Raw genomic sequence first — 16,383 nt, forward strand, 5'->3', positions numbered from 1 at the left:
ATGACCCGGGAAGCTGAGATTTCAAAAGAGGACAAACTTCCCTGGACTTTTTCAAATGTGTAAGCGGGGACCGATCGGCGGGATAAGCAGGCTGTAGAGGTTGATTGCGGCAGGGTTTCAGCACCGTCTAGAAGGTCAGGGGTTTGGGGCAATAGGGAAACTTGAGGTTTTGCCTACGCTCTGTGCTTCAGCGTGTCATGCTTTTGGGGAAATCCCACATGTGCAGAACGGGGTGTGGGGCTTGGAGGGAATGTGAAATCTGCAAAAGTGTCTGGAAATTCTTTCCGACGCAGGCATCTGCAAGCATTGTGGGAGCCGTTTGAAAGAATGAGGCTGTCCGAATGCGGAGAATATAGCCTGCCTCCCTGCTGCCTGCTGCCCGGGCACCCCAAAGCCCCTCTTAGACGCGCTGGGTCAGGGAAAGCTGTGTCCCGTCCTCTGGCAGGGGAGAGTCACAGCCTGCATTTCCACATAAGTCTTCGGAGGACATCCTTGGGTGTCTTAGCTCCCTGGTTGTAGATGGACATATCATAGATAGACCCGATTACTACCATAATGCACAGCCTGTCAAAAAATCAAAGGATGGAAGGGGAGAGCAGACCAGATGTGTAAATGAAGAAAGACAATGAGAGTAGAACACATGGGATAGTCTTCTTTTGAAGACTAGTTTCTCAAAGGGCCACTGGTGCATTAGACTGAACTAACGGAAATTGATCAAGATTAATAGATTGGTAGATTGAGAAAATGAATTTTAAAAAATCTGGAGAAGAAAGGTGGATACTTATATTTATAGTCTTTTTTTAGAGTATGTTGAGAAGATTTTTAAAAAGCACAGTCAGATAAATCAAAGTTTTGAGAGTCAATGAAGCCCAATGAGGACCCAAATTATTTATCACTATACAAATATGTTATGTAAACAGTGAGATTAAAATAAACCTATACATCAGTGATTTCCAACCTTTTTCATTTCAGGGTACACATATGCTAATTACTAAAATTCTGATGCACACACAAAAATATATTTTTTGCCAATCTGACAAAAAAAGTATAATTTTGATTCATTCACACTGAACAGCTATTGTTGTGTTGGCTGTTATCACTTTTTTTTTTTTAATTTGACAATATAAGGGAAAAGAGGTCAGTACCCCTGACTAAATAGTCAGGTATTGCATGTTTTAAAAATTCTTATGGCACAACGATTGAAAATCGCTGCTGTACATGAGTGAATAACTGGGTAGTTTTGGTTTTTAACCTTTCTGTTGCTATTTAAAATTGTATAATAGAAATCCACAAGTCCTAATTTCTGCCGGGATCAAACCTATGACTTTTTCTACTTACATAAATAAATTTTATTGAGAAAAACATCAACTTGAGCAATTGAATTTTAAGGAGTAAATACAAATCGAAATTTAGTTAAATCAGTTGGTCAGCTGATTTACATTGGTCTCCCTGTCCCATCCTTTTGTATACAAAGCCACAAAAAATGTGAAAGCAATATTAATGAATCTTATTTGGCAGATATAGATAGAAATACTACAAATATTACAAATTAGCAAGTTCTTTCCAGTAAAGCAGGAAGTGAAACGATGATGACTGGCACAAGTTGGAGTACCATGCCTCAGTGATTTAAATGGAATCACACTTTGTTGAGACACAAAATCTTCGAGGTTGTAATGCATCTGATCTGTATGTTTATCTGAAGACTAATGTTATTCCTACATATAGGTTGGCAGGAAGGGAGAAAAGAGAATGTAAAGTGAAAAGGTCAAGCAGTTTTAAAAGTATTTGCTGATAAGTTGAACACATCCATGTACTATAAAATACTGGAACCATTCTTATGAGCAAAAAATGTGAACACAAGGAAGCATGGGTACTAAGGCTTTGTAAAACAAACAGCATGCATTTAAAAGGAAAGAGAAGATAGAGGCATAAATTTGACTGCATTGAGATAGATTACTGATTTCATCTATAAGTGGAAGGCAGCGCCTTAGACGTACCTGGTATTATTCAACAAATGTGCAGTTTGAGGAAATATTAATCCATTTGGCTATTATTTACACAGACATATTACCACAATAAAAATACATTTTTCTCTGTATAAATTAGGTAAAAATGTATTTCTATTATGCTAAGCGTGAGGTAGGAGGCAAGTTAGGACTAGAAAACTATGCCCTCCTCTTTTTTAAGTAAAAGAAATACCAGCTCATGGGATCAACATATAACCATGTTCCTGATAAAATTATTAAAAAGACAAAGGGTGTGAGAGAAGAGTTAAAATAAATTTTGTTTTCTGATTCCTGATAAGCAATAAAAAACATAGTACCTAATGTACAGCATGGCGACTATAATAAAAATAAGGTATTGAGTACTGGAAATACAATAAGAGAGTATATTTCATGTGCTCTCATCACACCTACAAAATAATAGCTATGTGAGAAGATATGCTAATTAGCTTGACTAGTCATCATTTCACTATATATACACATATCAAATCATCATGTTTTTAACCTCAAATATATGCATTTTATTAAACCAAATCAAATAAAAAAGGAACATAGTCTTTCTTTGCTCTAATATATTTCTCTTTAATTTCTGAAATTTATTAACATCTCTAGGGAGTCAGTAGGGACCAGACGGGAAGTTAAAGATATTTATCCTATTTTTATTGGAGGAGAAAAGGTGGTTTGCTTACCTGAATTTATACAGTTATTATAGATGGGAAAACATAGATTGAAATCAGGTTCCATAGCACCTGATTCTGCAAAAAGGCGTGGACGTGCTTAGCTTTTGGCAAAAACAAAGCAAAACCTCTTGTGGATCAAACTTGTATGAACTGTTTCTACTGTGTCAGGAATTACTCTAGATACTTGATGTGCATCATCCTGTTTCATAGTCACAATAAGTCAATAATTTCAATACTATTATTGAAATAGTAGTATTGAAATATTATAATTTCTCTATTATTTATAAATGAGCAAACCGTTCCTTAGAGAGGGGAAGGGGCTGGTTAATGCACCCCCAGCCAATGAACAGCTGGGCCATGATTCCAACAGGTAGGCTGCCCACTAAAGGGCATTGTGAGGTTACAGGGGTACAGGGCATATATGTTGGGGCAGAAATCATTGCACTGAGTGATATTATTATCAGGGAATTTCTTTTAATTTTAAGATCAATCATTCATAAATGGCTTCTCCTCAGAGTTCTTGTCGTTTGAAGTATTTTAGGTATTAAAGAGAACAATTTTATCATGGCAGAAAATGGACATTCATATATCTCCTTTTTTGGCTCAAATTCCAATTCTTATGTTAATACAAAAAATACAAAAGAAGGAAAGGAAGAAGGGAGGGAGGGAGGGAGGGAGGGAGGGAGGGAGGGAGGGAGGGAGGGAGGGAGGGAGGGAGGGAAGGAGGGAGGGAGAGAAAAAAGAGAGAGAGGGAGAGAGAGAGGTAAAATCTGTACACATTATAAATGGTTTTTAAAAACTGTTCATAGCTATAGAGGGGCATGGCATTTTCCTAACAATGGTGTAAGATACATACAATGTACGTATATTCAAGGAAGGTGAACCAGAATTGGCAGCAGTGTGTAGCCATCAGTGCCAAACACTAGTCCATGCAGTCTTTGACCTTTATCAAAGATGATGTGATTAGAAACGTTATTAAAGAAAAAATGATTAAAATGGATAGGCTGGCCATTTTGAAAGCCATTCATTGCACATGTTCCTGTGCCATGTACATACATAAAATGTTTTTTTCTAGGAGCAAAATGCACTTTCAGGATTTGTTGTGAATTTGAACTATTTTATCCCAAGTTCCACGCATGTCTTTCTGTTCGGTGAGTGGTAGCACACTCTATCTAGTCTCTAAAATGATAACAGAGCCAAATCCCCAGGCATAGACCAGCCATGCCAGCCAGTGGACAGGGAGTCAGAATGTATGCAGTAGGTATTCATCATGCTTAGTCTATGGTATTAGCTTGGCAGGAGACCCCGACCTCTTCTAGGATGCAAAACGCTCTCAGGTTCCCAGGGTTTGGCATTAACTGCTATGGACCAATTATTGACTTCTCTGTGAAGTTAATGAGAAATGACAAGTTGTTGGGGTTTTTGCCTCAGTGTCTAGAAACCGCTAAGCACACTTTCCAGATTGCTATTACCTTGAGATTAACTTCTGACATATGGATCATATTTCACCATGCAAGTAGACATACACAGGTTTGATATGAAGCAAGCACTTACTGTTTATCCTGTGGACACATATGAGATGCACACATACTCCTTCAGGGTGGGAGATACAGAGCTGAACTCATACAAGATTTCATCCAGGCCCATAAATTCTGTTGCAGTGAACTGAACTGAACATAGAAGCTTTCGGATCAACAACATGTACCTCTAAGAAACATGAGTGACTTTTTATTAGTCTGGTAGAGAATGAAGAAAGCAGTATTAATAAAATACTAGAGTAAGAGACAGTGAATACAATCATCCTCCCCCACCCAACTGCCCCCACCCGGCTCCCCGCACCCCCCACCATGATCTTCATTGGCTTTATCCTGACAATCTGACCTTCCTGAGCTGAGCCATACCCAGTCCTGACAGCCACATAAAACCCACAAACAAACAGGGAACTGGTGGTGTCTTTTCAGATTTAGGATCATGTTCAAGCTTATGAATCAGATTTTTCTATGTGTGGACATGACAACTCTGGAAAACTGTAATTTAGGACATATTCTCTTTATCCTTTTATGTAGAATTCCACTTTAATGTGATGCAAATGACAGTAAGAAATACATTCAGTGAGTGTTAAAGCCTTCCCATTAAAAATTCTGTGTGCATGTTACATTCTAATTCATGTACAGTCAAAACCCTGATAAAATCACACTGCTGATTTGACTGCTGCACTTATCGTATTAATGAGGATACTTTATGCCTTTTGAAAATTGGGATATGGCCCATTATGTGATTGTAAATGATGTGATTGTATCACATAAATTTGTTATTCAATCCCACCCCTCCCTCTAGTCACCTCCGTATATAAGAAGATTCATTGGTGAGCCAGAACCGAGGCTGGAAAACTGAACTGCAAATTAGACTCTTCTCCTTTCCCCTTTATTTCCATTTATAGAAAAGAACATCATAAACATGTGAGTAAATATGTGAATATTTATATCTATTTTTTTCTTCTTTTTTAAAATTTCCCTTAAAACCACAGGGAGAAGGTCACTAAGGAAATCAAAATGAAAGAAAAAAGCAGATGGGCCCGAGGCTCCCGTGGGTATGTAGCGCCTGCCAGCACAGCCACCGCAGCGCCCTTCGCTTCCTGGCCAACCCCGGGCTGCTATTGCTTGGAAATCTCCCCTTCTCCCCTCCTGCAACAGGTGAGAGGTTTGAGAACTCTTGTTGACCAAGGTTTTCTGATTTTGAGTTGCATTTGCAGTCCTAAAAATACCTGCTCTTCTTTCTGTTTATTCATTTCTCTCTCTCGCCTGCCTAATTAGTCACCGTGTGCTCCCGGGGCGCCCAGTGGGAGTGATCTATAAACACAGCTGCAGGAGCCCTTTGGCTTCGCTCTGCCCTTGTGCCTCCTGCCTCTGAATCGTGGCATAGATGTCTACCTTGGTAAAGGTCAAAGAACTATTTTTTCTCCTGTTCATCACTAGAGACACAAACACCTCGTCGGACATCAACATCTCCAAAGTCCCCACAGAACAAGTTAGACCACCGCCAACAGAAGTGGCTTTAGAACCCTCAGATTAAAACAAAGAAGGGGACCACCGCCCTTTAGCTGGAGGAGACCACCACCCCTTAGCTGGAGGGGACACCACCCTTTAGCTGGAGGGGACCACCACCCCTTAGCTGGAGGGGACCACCACCCCTTAGCTGGAGGGGACACCACCCTTTAGCTGGAGGGGACCACCACCCCTTAGCTGAGTAGCTCTCATAGCCCCAATTGCCTCTTTAATGATGGTCCCTAGTCTTATCCTATGATTACGGGAGAGAAGCTCACATCACAGACAGAGGTGCTTTCTCTCCGCCCAAACCATAGCGATTGTCAATTGTGGCCTGTACTTCTGTGTTTCTTAAAGATTATCTTTGGCTTGGGATTCCTTAGCATTTATAGGCTGGATTCTTGTCTTTTCTTTTCTTTATTCCTTCAAAAAAATTATCTTTCGTTGCCTGGAATTTAGAGGGAGTGACAATGTCCTTCACAATGGAACACACCCTGGAGAGAAGTTCTTAGGGTTTGGAAATACAAATGCCCAAGTCCTTGACACCCACCTGGCAATCTCACATTTCTGACTCTTGTGCTTGCTCACCTTGGAACCTGACCTTTAGGCTTTGTCCAGCTCTGTGTTTTCACAGACCTCAGCTGTTGTGGATGAATTGTTTTTTTTTTTAGGTCTGTCTCTGTCCTGCTGTAACATCAAAAACATATAGTACCCCCACCCAAAAAGACAGAGAGATGCCATACAGAATGATTTTGCATAGGAGAATACAAAGATGATTGTAAATTGTATTTTTAAATGGTTTATGGGAAAAGGTAAGTTGCTTGACTTATACCAAAAGATCCCTGGGGGTCTTTCATGATGAGAGATACGTTCTTTTTTTACCTTATTTCAGATTCAAGGCCAATAAGAACTTTGTACAATCTTCTGGACAAAGCTTGCTACATCCTAATCTCTGCAAATCCACTCTGTTCTGTTCACCTCCCTCCTTATTAATCAGTTCTGCAGAGCTGCACCCTGCGCAGCACTGCTATACACGCTGCATTTTTATGCCTCTATTACTGCGTGGCTGTTCTGTATTTTTGCTTTACCTCTTACTCAGTTACTCACAGCTTGGTCTGTTGAATAGGTACCATCACTGCCTACATTTAGGCAACAGCACCTAATGTCATCTTGATTCACGTATTTTACCTCTTTTAGGAGGAAGCTCATTTGAGAAATCTTGGCTCTGCCTTTGCAGAGGAATCATTTACCTTCTTTCATTCAGGCTGACATTTGTCTTCTCACTCCCTTTGTTAATAAAAAAAAAACCCAAACACTTATTTACATCTTCTCAGATCCTATTAGTTCACTCAATTGCCTACTTGTTGGAGTTTTAGAAAAAGACCCAGTCATTTTCTTGCTTCCAATCACTGTTGGTCTATTTTGTGGGTTCCATAATGCCGCGTTCACAAGTCTGCTTACTTTCTTTGGGAAGATTTTTCTGTTTCACTCTGATGTGCAGCATCGCGAATGTGGAGCGTTTCCCTCCCATGCATAGGAAATACGGCTACACAGGCCCCCTGTGAAAGAGCAGAGAGGAGAATATCAGGCCTGGCAATAGTGCCCATCACCTTGGGTTCTATGACTGTGGATGAAAGCAGCCTAGCATACTGGAGTTTTGATGAATTTGCCCTGGTTTTGCTTTTCTCTCGTCTTTTCTACTGTTAATAGTTTCTTAGAATACATTTTCTTTCCTAAGATGGATCTCTCCTTTTCTCTCCTGACAATGCTGAGTAAATCAGGGTGTGGAATATTACCCATGCAACCTGCTTTCTGAGAAGTATTCTGGCTAAAGCCATGCTGTTTCTATGCCATTCTATACCCAACCGTGGATAATAACAGAATTGATTTTACCCGAAGAAAGACAAAGGAACCTCAGGGCTGCTTTCTGCATTATTTTGTTCTTGGGTTATTCTGCTCTGAATGGTAAGATCTCTCACTAGAATATTGGGTCATATTTAGCTTCCTTTATGGCAAATCCCCTGTGGGGTAACTTCTGGCATTGGGCTGGGAGGTGTTACTGTTCTGTGCCCGTGTGTGTGTGTGTGTGGTCAAATTATAGCATATGTAACTATGTGTTTTCAAGTCTCCATGAATACCTTCTTCTTTTTCTAAATTTTTTCTATTAAGAAAGTAGATTTTAACCTGGCAACTAAACCGTGCCTTTCAGGTCCTCTGAAAGTTGAGTTTAAAGAACACTATTCTTTAATAGATTGTAAGATGACCATGAACAAGTCAACTACATAAATTATAAGGGCCGTACTAATAATAGCTCTTATAAATCGAGTACCTAGTACATCTCATTCGTGTTCCAGTTGCCTCATGCATATTAATTAACTAAATCCTTACAACAAGTCCATTAGGTGTGTAGTATCATTGTCCTTATTTTATAGGTATAGAAACTGAGGCCTAGAGAGAGGCTTTGTTACTTGTTCAAGCCATAGGTGGTAAGTGGCAGATCCAAGATTCAAACCAGGTAGCATCGGCTCCCTAGTCTTGGCTTTTAAATACTGAACTTTCTACCTCATTGAGTGAAAAATCTAGGACCTTTCGGATAGTGAACGTCATGTCAGCAAGATATTTTACAATAGTTTTAAGGAAATTTTGATGAAGTAATGTGACATTGAAATGATTTTATTTCTAATCCCTTAATCGTGATTCTTTCAACTATATTATCCCTTAGGGTTAAAACAATCTACCAAGTTACCTAGAATAATGTAGAGAACCTGGGGAAGTTAAAGACATACAATGATTGTTGCCTTTTAAATAAAACAAATAAATAAATGATACTAAATAAATAAATAAGGGAGGGAGATTTCCAAATAGAGTATATTTGTTATATGATGCCTAGCATTATTACTTTTAATTTACATCCCCGTTTCACACTTTACTTTCTGTTGATGTTCACCAATGCTTTTATGAAAGTGACAAGATACACACCCAATGAGGGTGTGTCTTGGGTACGTGCAGAAAGAGAACCGAAAGTCTCAGTTTTTGCCTGTGCTTAAAATGTGCCCGGCCAAACCTGTGTTCCAGGGCTAATCTTCATAACCAGGTACTTGCAAAGACAGACAGTGAATATTTAAGGGTTCATGCTGACACCAACTTTCTGAGCATGTTAACTCTGGGTCAGATTCTTTAGCTCACTGGCCCCGAGCTGCCACAAATGTGGTTGAGCATCCTACCTACACACAAAGAATGTATTGAATGTCCCAGAATTTTGAAAGTTCAAGGGATATTAGATTTTATGTTTTATATATTATCTATTACTTGCTGAAGATAGCTTGCTTCTTGTTTACATGGAATTAAGAACAGCGAATGGGCCGTTCTGCTGATCTTGCATAAGTGTTACTCACTGGATTATGTGAGTAAGCATCAAGGTGGTGGTCAGAAATTACAGGTTAGTACAAGTTAGCACGCATATAGGAAAGCTTTTTGGGAGCCTCTAAAGAGTTCTTTATATTTAGCTCTTGCTCCATCCAAGCCTTAACCATTGGATCAATACATCAGATCAAGAATAAGTGGAACCCCAAAGTCACACCATCCTATCAAAATAATTATCTTTAATTAATATAATTATTGATCATGTAGTAGAAGTCACTGTCTAGATGATATAAGGCTTTTAGGATTTCATGGGAATGCTTTACAACTTAATTATGTTTCCCTGGGAGATTATAACATAATTCAATTTATTTTTCCCATGTGTTTCATCAATCATTATGTGAATAGAAGGAATATCAGAATCTCATTTCTATGTCAATTCCTGCATAGTTTAGACCAGTCATTTCAGTAGCACAGAGCTCATTGGAAGACAGGGTCCCTCCCACCCAAGAATGATCTGCACTCTGTTGGTTTTGTAGTATGTCATGAAGCTCGCTGCCAACCCTGTGGTAGCTGTGTTCCAGTGTTCATAGAAAACCAAATTTAAGCCTATGTGAAATTTCTTTCTTAGATGTGTAAGGAGCTCTGTTCTTCTCTGGGCCTTGGTTTTCTTATCCAGGAAAGCAGGTGGTGTCTCGGCTTCCTTCCACTTGTAAAGCCCCATGTTCTAGTGTTGCTTGTGATTTAGCTCTTTCAATGTCCAAAATGATGTGTCTCCAAATTTAATGTACTTATGAATCAACGGGAGTCCTGTTGAAATGCAGATTCTGATTCAGTAACTCTAGGTGAGACCTGGGCTCCTGCGTATCAAACAAGCTCCCAGATGATGCTGGAGCTCCTGGTCTGTGAACCACATGTTTTAGGAAGAATGTAATTGATGCACAGAGCTCGGGGGGGGCTCTTTGTCTTCCTATGGTGACATTTCCATTCACTTCCCTCGCATGACTACAATTCCCGACTATCTTCTGCAGAGCTGTGCAACCTGCCTCCCCTTTCCTGGCCTCACCACGCAGAAAGGGGGCTCCGGGAAGACTGAGAGCGTCCGTATAGCAGAGTACAGGTCCCTCCGTCAAGAAGGAAACCACAGAGCTTATCAGGAAAGCTGTGCGCCTCTCACGTCAGCCATCTCCAGCCTGCTGAAATAGGAAATAAATGAGGTGGAGTTTAATTTTAGGGTCTACAAATTTGTAATGTGTTCATCATTCCTGTTGCCATTTTGCATGGCAGGCTGAGGCTGACAGGCGTGCTTTGTGAAGAGCCGCGTCTGAGTTCTGGTTTAGTGAAGCACTCGCACCCTCTCAGGCCCTCTAACCCCTGCGGCAGCGACGAGAGAGGGAGGCCACTCCCGCCGGAGGTGTCCAGGCTGGAGACCTGCCTCCCGGCTCTCCGCTCTCCTGGAGGCGGCTCCGGGAATTTTCCAAGTGGCCCGCAGGCTGGCTTCCAGCAGGGGGCGCGCTGCCCCGGTGCCCTGCCCCAGAGCAGCTTCTCTCCCGCCCGCTTCCTCCGGGAGCCTGGGTGGGGCTGCAGGGCCACAGAAGTGGGCTCTCGCGAAGAGACGAGATGAAGACCATTTTAAGGGAGAAAATCAAATCAAATCGTTTCAGATATGAATCAGTGACTTTTAAAATGAAAGGTCTATTTGGCTACCGTTAATGGGCAGCTTTTCATAATTCTCAGCTGTTCAAGACAAGTTCCCTTTCTTAAGGCTTCTCCAGGCCTTGCACTGTCCAGCATTTGTATCTTTCACTTTAATGGGCGCTAAGTAAGAATTATATAAAGAATTTTAATAATTCTCACTGGACAGATAATTAAGCAGGGAGAAGTCTTTAGAATGTGACTCTTCCGGCCTCTTATAGACAAGTGCTTCCACAGATCCCAAGGAAAGAGGTCGCGTTTATACATATATAAGATGATGTGTGGGTTAGTAATTTTTCTCAGTAACAAATGACCTCCCTAACAAGCCGAAATAGTGAAATGAAAACGCACCTTTGAGCGGCCCACTTTCCCCTGAACTCTACTCTCCGTTTCCCTCAAACTTCTTTTCACAGGAAATGAATTCCCTGCAACCTTCGCAGGGACTCGAAAGTGTTGATCTCAAGTTTTCCGAATTTTCTGTGCCTCCGTAAATCACACGGGCATGACCCAGCCCAGTCATTCATTACAAAATTCTTTTCTTTTCTTTCTATGTTTTTTAACAGCTTCTGTTTTTCCTCATTCTTGATGGATTCTACCACAAACTTCAGCTGGAGTGAGTGCAGACGACCATAACATTACTCTCACACAGAGGGTATTTTATTAAGTCCAGCAGTTAAAAATGTACAAAGTTCCTTGTAATAATCCATTCATTCTGTTCTCCCCTGATTCTTGGAGTAAGCCTGCACAATTATTCAAATCCCAGCTTTTAGCTACAGCATACACCTCGCCATGGGGCTGTGCCTCTGTAATCTTGCTTTGGTCTTGCATGTCAAATGGAATTAACTCCCATAAGAAATGTGTGCGAAGACAACCCAAAGTGTCTAATCCTGCTGCTGTCTTAAATTTCTGAAACTCGGAGCTGTCATCTTTGTCTATTGCTTTGTTGAAGTTCTCACTTATGCTTCAGTCCATCCAAAGCTGAAGTTTAGGAAAATTTGCATTTTTATATATTTTTTCAGTTATGCTCTCCCTTGGCCTTTTCACATGTTCTCTTTGTAGAAGGATTTTTTTTTCCTTTCTTCAAATTCCAAGACCATCTAATACACAGTGGAATTTCAACAAGAGGTGAATTCACTTTCTTTCTTTTTTTTTTCTGGAGTACACAAGTTGAAACATACACAACACTAGCTGAAGATTCACAAGCCAAATTTAAACAGATATGGAGGAGGGTGTGTGGTTCTGCGCCTGTGTGCAAGTGTGCGCGCGTGTGTGTAAATGTGTCTCTGAGTATTGTAGGAGAGGAGAGAAGAAATAATGATGTCATTATTACGATACCTTAACCACTCAACCTAGCTAATCACAAAAACTAATTCTGTCTCGATTGAATCTCAGGCTGCATCATCTCCCTCATGAATAAAACGCTTGAGGAAATGAGCTTGGTTAGTCTACTTGGATGTTGTATTAAGAGTAAATGAGTTTGATGAGGAATTTCATACTCTCTCTTCCTCTTCTAGGGGGCACACTATTTAAAAATGCTGACATTGTCCTCTTCAATAAATCCTGAGCTCGGTTTACCACCTCCTGGAACTCCTCGCCATGAGGAACTTGGAAGAATACTCAGTATACTCAGTATCTGGAACACAAAGCAAGCACTTAATATTTGTTGAATCCCTTTGAATGAGTAAGATCAGCTTATTCTCTTCTTTCTAAGCGATGTAGCCTTTTCCTCAGTTTACAAATTCTATCATCCAGTCTAGAAATGAACGCTGCCCGGGTTTGAGTAAACTCCCCTCACAGCCTGTGTGTTCAGTCTGATAATTATGCGTGGTGCATATTTTTAAATCGCCAGTTATTCAGCATTGTGGGTTTTTCGAGGTGTCTTAACTAAGTGAGGTGCAGAAGGGTAAAACTGTAACTTAGTGTGGTGGGTATTTAATAAGTGGTAAACCACAGCATCCTCCATGCGAAAGTTAATTAAGGCCACTAGCTGACCGGGCTTGTGCAGAAAACATGTGCATGGTTTAGCCATGGAAACAGTCACAACAACGACTCTCAGCTAAAAATAATGGCCTTAAGAGACAGGTTCTCTGCTCATTCCTGAATGCTATTGTTTTTTCTAATAAAGGGATTGTCACATTTTTTGAGGAAATACCCAGTCGCACCATCTTCTTTTGAGACTTGGAAGCTGTCCTTATGCCTGGCCAGTGGAAATTAAAATGAAGAGTGATGGTAGGGGACAGCCACGGGACCAAACTGTGTTTTTAATGCTGTGTGCAAGAATGGCTCTTGTAAAGTAATCATCCATTGTGTTCTCTAGAATCTCTTTGCCTAGTTAATAATGGCCTTTAATATGTGGATGCAACTAGTTTGGGCACAAGATAAGTTAACTCTGTAGCATCAAATAGTTTATTTTATCCAAATAGGGTCTGAGTTAGCTGGACAGCCCTCCTTTAGTGGCAGATGATAGAATATGAGTTACGTTTCTGTGAGCTCATTGTTTCTTTAGGATGAGAGCACTGAAGTAAGACAATATCTTTTACTATGTATATTACTTTGGCTAATAGGATTGAAAAAGCACATTAAATGTAAATGTCTTTTCAGCATCTGGACGGTGAAGGCAGGTTGTCTTATCAAATATCTTAATGGTATTCTAGGATCCAGTAATATTTAGTGAGCTGAAGCAGGTGAGGGCCATGTATCAGGCAGGTGTGAAAAAGGTGTAATCAACAAAAAGTGGTCTCAAGGAGGCCAAAGCAGTTCTGGGGCTTTGTTAGGCTATTGGTTTCATGTTGTTTTTAATGGAACAATAAGAATTCTGTTTCAAATCACTCTAGTAATGGGAACACAGTAATCTTGGTCCGTAAGTCCTTCCATTTAATTTTAAACTATCTTACTATCACTGGAGTGTATTAAGACCAGGTACTATGAGAATTCGTCTCCTGCCTTCCCATCCATCCACATTCCAGTGGGTCTCTCTAGGCACATTTCCAGCAGTATTTTGAGCTCAAATGACACTTCATCCTTGGCAGGACTTGGTAGAGGAAAAACGGCACAATGGGACAAATATTCTTCCTGCCCTCCGAGACCTATACTTCATGTCACACACATGCCATCATATAACCAAATAGAAATCATATCACAGTCCGAGGGGCATAAGAATTCAGGCCTCAGTGTAAAACATCTTCCTGTTTATCCTGGCCACATCTGCATCAGAATATTCTAGACAAAACTGACCTGAAGTTATCATCCCTACAAATTCTCACTGTGGCTCTTTTAACCTAAGAAGAGATGACAAACATCAGTCTCTGCCAGTAGTCGTGGAGATTTTCAGGCTCTGCTTTTCTCACTGGCTACTATAAGTGGATGCCAGTTTGTGCTGGTATGTTCCTCCTCTTTCCCGCTCTCCTTTCATTTTTCTTTATTTGTTCTAATTTCATTTGAAATGCCCAGCCTCTGACTGTAATCAGGTGAGGAGGCTCGGGAGACTTCCGGCAAGAGCAAGTCTCCCGAAAAGGGTCTTTTGGACACAACAGAATGAGCCTTTATTTATTGTCTCCAGGATAACAGCCGGGAGAGAGCAAGATGGTGCAGTGGCCGTCCTTTCAAGCGGCAGCTAACTTGATGAAACACCCCTCTCCCGAGGGGATGAACAGGCCACCCCTTGGCTCAAAGTCTTCCTGCTGTCCCTGCTGCTGGATCTCTAGGCCAACAAAAGCAAACATAACATAACATAACATAACATAACATAACATAACATAACATAACATAACATAACACAAACATAACATAACATGCAGAGAAAGTGTCAATAGAAACTCTGTCTAGGAGCCTAGCTTTTGGAAGTGGACGGGATGTGCAGTCCATACAAAGGCTTTGGGAAGGTTTCATTGGCCATGGCCACACACCCAACACTGACTTCCATCTGTGAGATGGAACAGGTGGCTCTATTTCTTTCATGATTCCTTGGGGAATCACCTCAGTTTCCCCGTGCACATAATGAAGATTTTTGGAGACTTATGAACATTGGACTTTCCAAAGAAGCATCTGGGTTTAAGTGCTAACTTGATAACCTGAGAAAAGTACTCTCTTTAAACCTCAGTTTCTTTACCCATAAGCAGGATAAAAGTATTTCCCTCCATGATTGTGATGATGGAATGAAATACAGAGATGTGTCACTGAGAGAAATATCCAAATGTTTATACCAACGTAAAGTTTGGTGTGTAGAGCTAATGAAACCATGGATGTGAATGTGCATGAAAAACAGGAGAGTACTGTAGAAATATAAGATACTATTATAATTTTCAAAATATTAGGTCACTTATCTCCCCAACAGGTAAGGGTGGTAATGCTCACCCCCAGGTTCAGGCCTGGACCTACCGCGTTCAGGGCTCTTCGGCGAAGAGGAGACAGTTCATGCCTGTGCCTCTGCCTCTCAGAAATGTTGCCAAGCAGCTCGGTTAGTGGTGACGGAAGCCCGCATCCCCAGGTGCTTCATGTCACAGTTACTACAGATAAGTGATGATCTTGGATAGTTAATCTTCATGTGTTGTGAGTTTCCAGCAAAGGTTGAGAAAAAGTCAAAAGTTCGCGATCATCTGTGGTTCTGTTCTTGCAAGAGAGAAGCACTTGGGAAACTGGCAGCTCTGCCCCTTCAGACCATAGCCAATGTCCAGCTCTGTGAGTTTTTCAGAATGTGGAGGCATTAGCTTTTCTATAGTTAGTAGCCAGATGGATTTTTGGTCAATGCAGGTGCTTCATCCTGCCTCATAAGTATAGGACTTGTGTGTATAGAGAGAGAGAGTGAGTCTCCTTAGGAAGCAGAGGGAAAGCAGAAGAAGAATGGAAAGGGGTCATAAACTCTGTGGCCCAGGCATGCCTTTGCTCTTCCTCTCCAGCGTTAACCCAGGGACTGGCTGTGCTGAATGTTGTGTGATTGAAAATAACTGTGGAAGACTGTGACCATGCCATCTTTTGTTTCGTTTTTAAGGTAACATTCCATTCCCTTAAACCAATTCAGAAGCCATCACAGTGCCACGTACAGAATGGACACCCAACACTTTGTGGTAGCAAAAGAAATGTGCCAGACATTTGGCACTTGCCCTTAACGTGGAAGGCCCTTGAAGTGCTGACGTCTAGGTGATGGGCAGCCTACAATGGGGCGCGTGTCTGGCAGCCTGTGGGGTAACCCGAACCATGGAGCCTTCTTCCACTCTAAGGGGAGGCATGGCAGTGCTCTGAGATCCAGGTGTCAAGCTGAATTGCCTGGCACCCAGGAATTTCCCAGGTGTTTTTGTAACACACACCACAAACCTATTTGTGTAGGGGCCAGAGGAGTAAAGAAGCAGAAAGTAGAGGCTACATGAGCTCTGTGAGCCTCTGTGCCCTCATCTATAAAATGGGTGAGCCCGGCCGGCGTGGCTCAGAGGTTGAGCATCAACCTGTGATCCAGGAGATCACAGTTCAATTCCCGGTCAGGGCACATGCCCAGGTCGCAGGCTCTACCCCGGTCAAGGGCGTGCAGGAGGCAGCCGATCAATGACTCTCATCATTGATGTTTCTCTCTCTCTCCCTCTCCCTCTCTCTCTGAAATCAATAAAATAT

At 41.3% G+C, this 16,383-nt stretch overlaps 1 long non-coding RNA gene across 6 annotated transcripts in view; it reads left to right on the forward strand.

Moving 5' to 3' along the window:
- Positions 1-16,383, forward strand: part of LOC308566451 — a 527,240-nt gene that overhangs the window by 500,246 nt on the left and 10,611 nt on the right. For all 6 annotated transcript variants that reach the window (XR_014000156.1, XR_014000157.1, XR_014000158.1 and 3 more), the window contains one exon: positions 5,211-5,376. This is a non-coding gene — a long non-coding RNA (uncharacterized lncRNA). The remainder of the gene's footprint in view (positions 1-5,210; positions 5,377-16,383) is intronic.

This window comes from Miniopterus schreibersii (genome assembly GCF_964146895.1).
Source record: "Miniopterus schreibersii genome assembly, chromosome: 13".
NCBI lineage: Eukaryota > Metazoa > Chordata > Mammalia > Chiroptera > Miniopteridae > Miniopterus > Miniopterus schreibersii.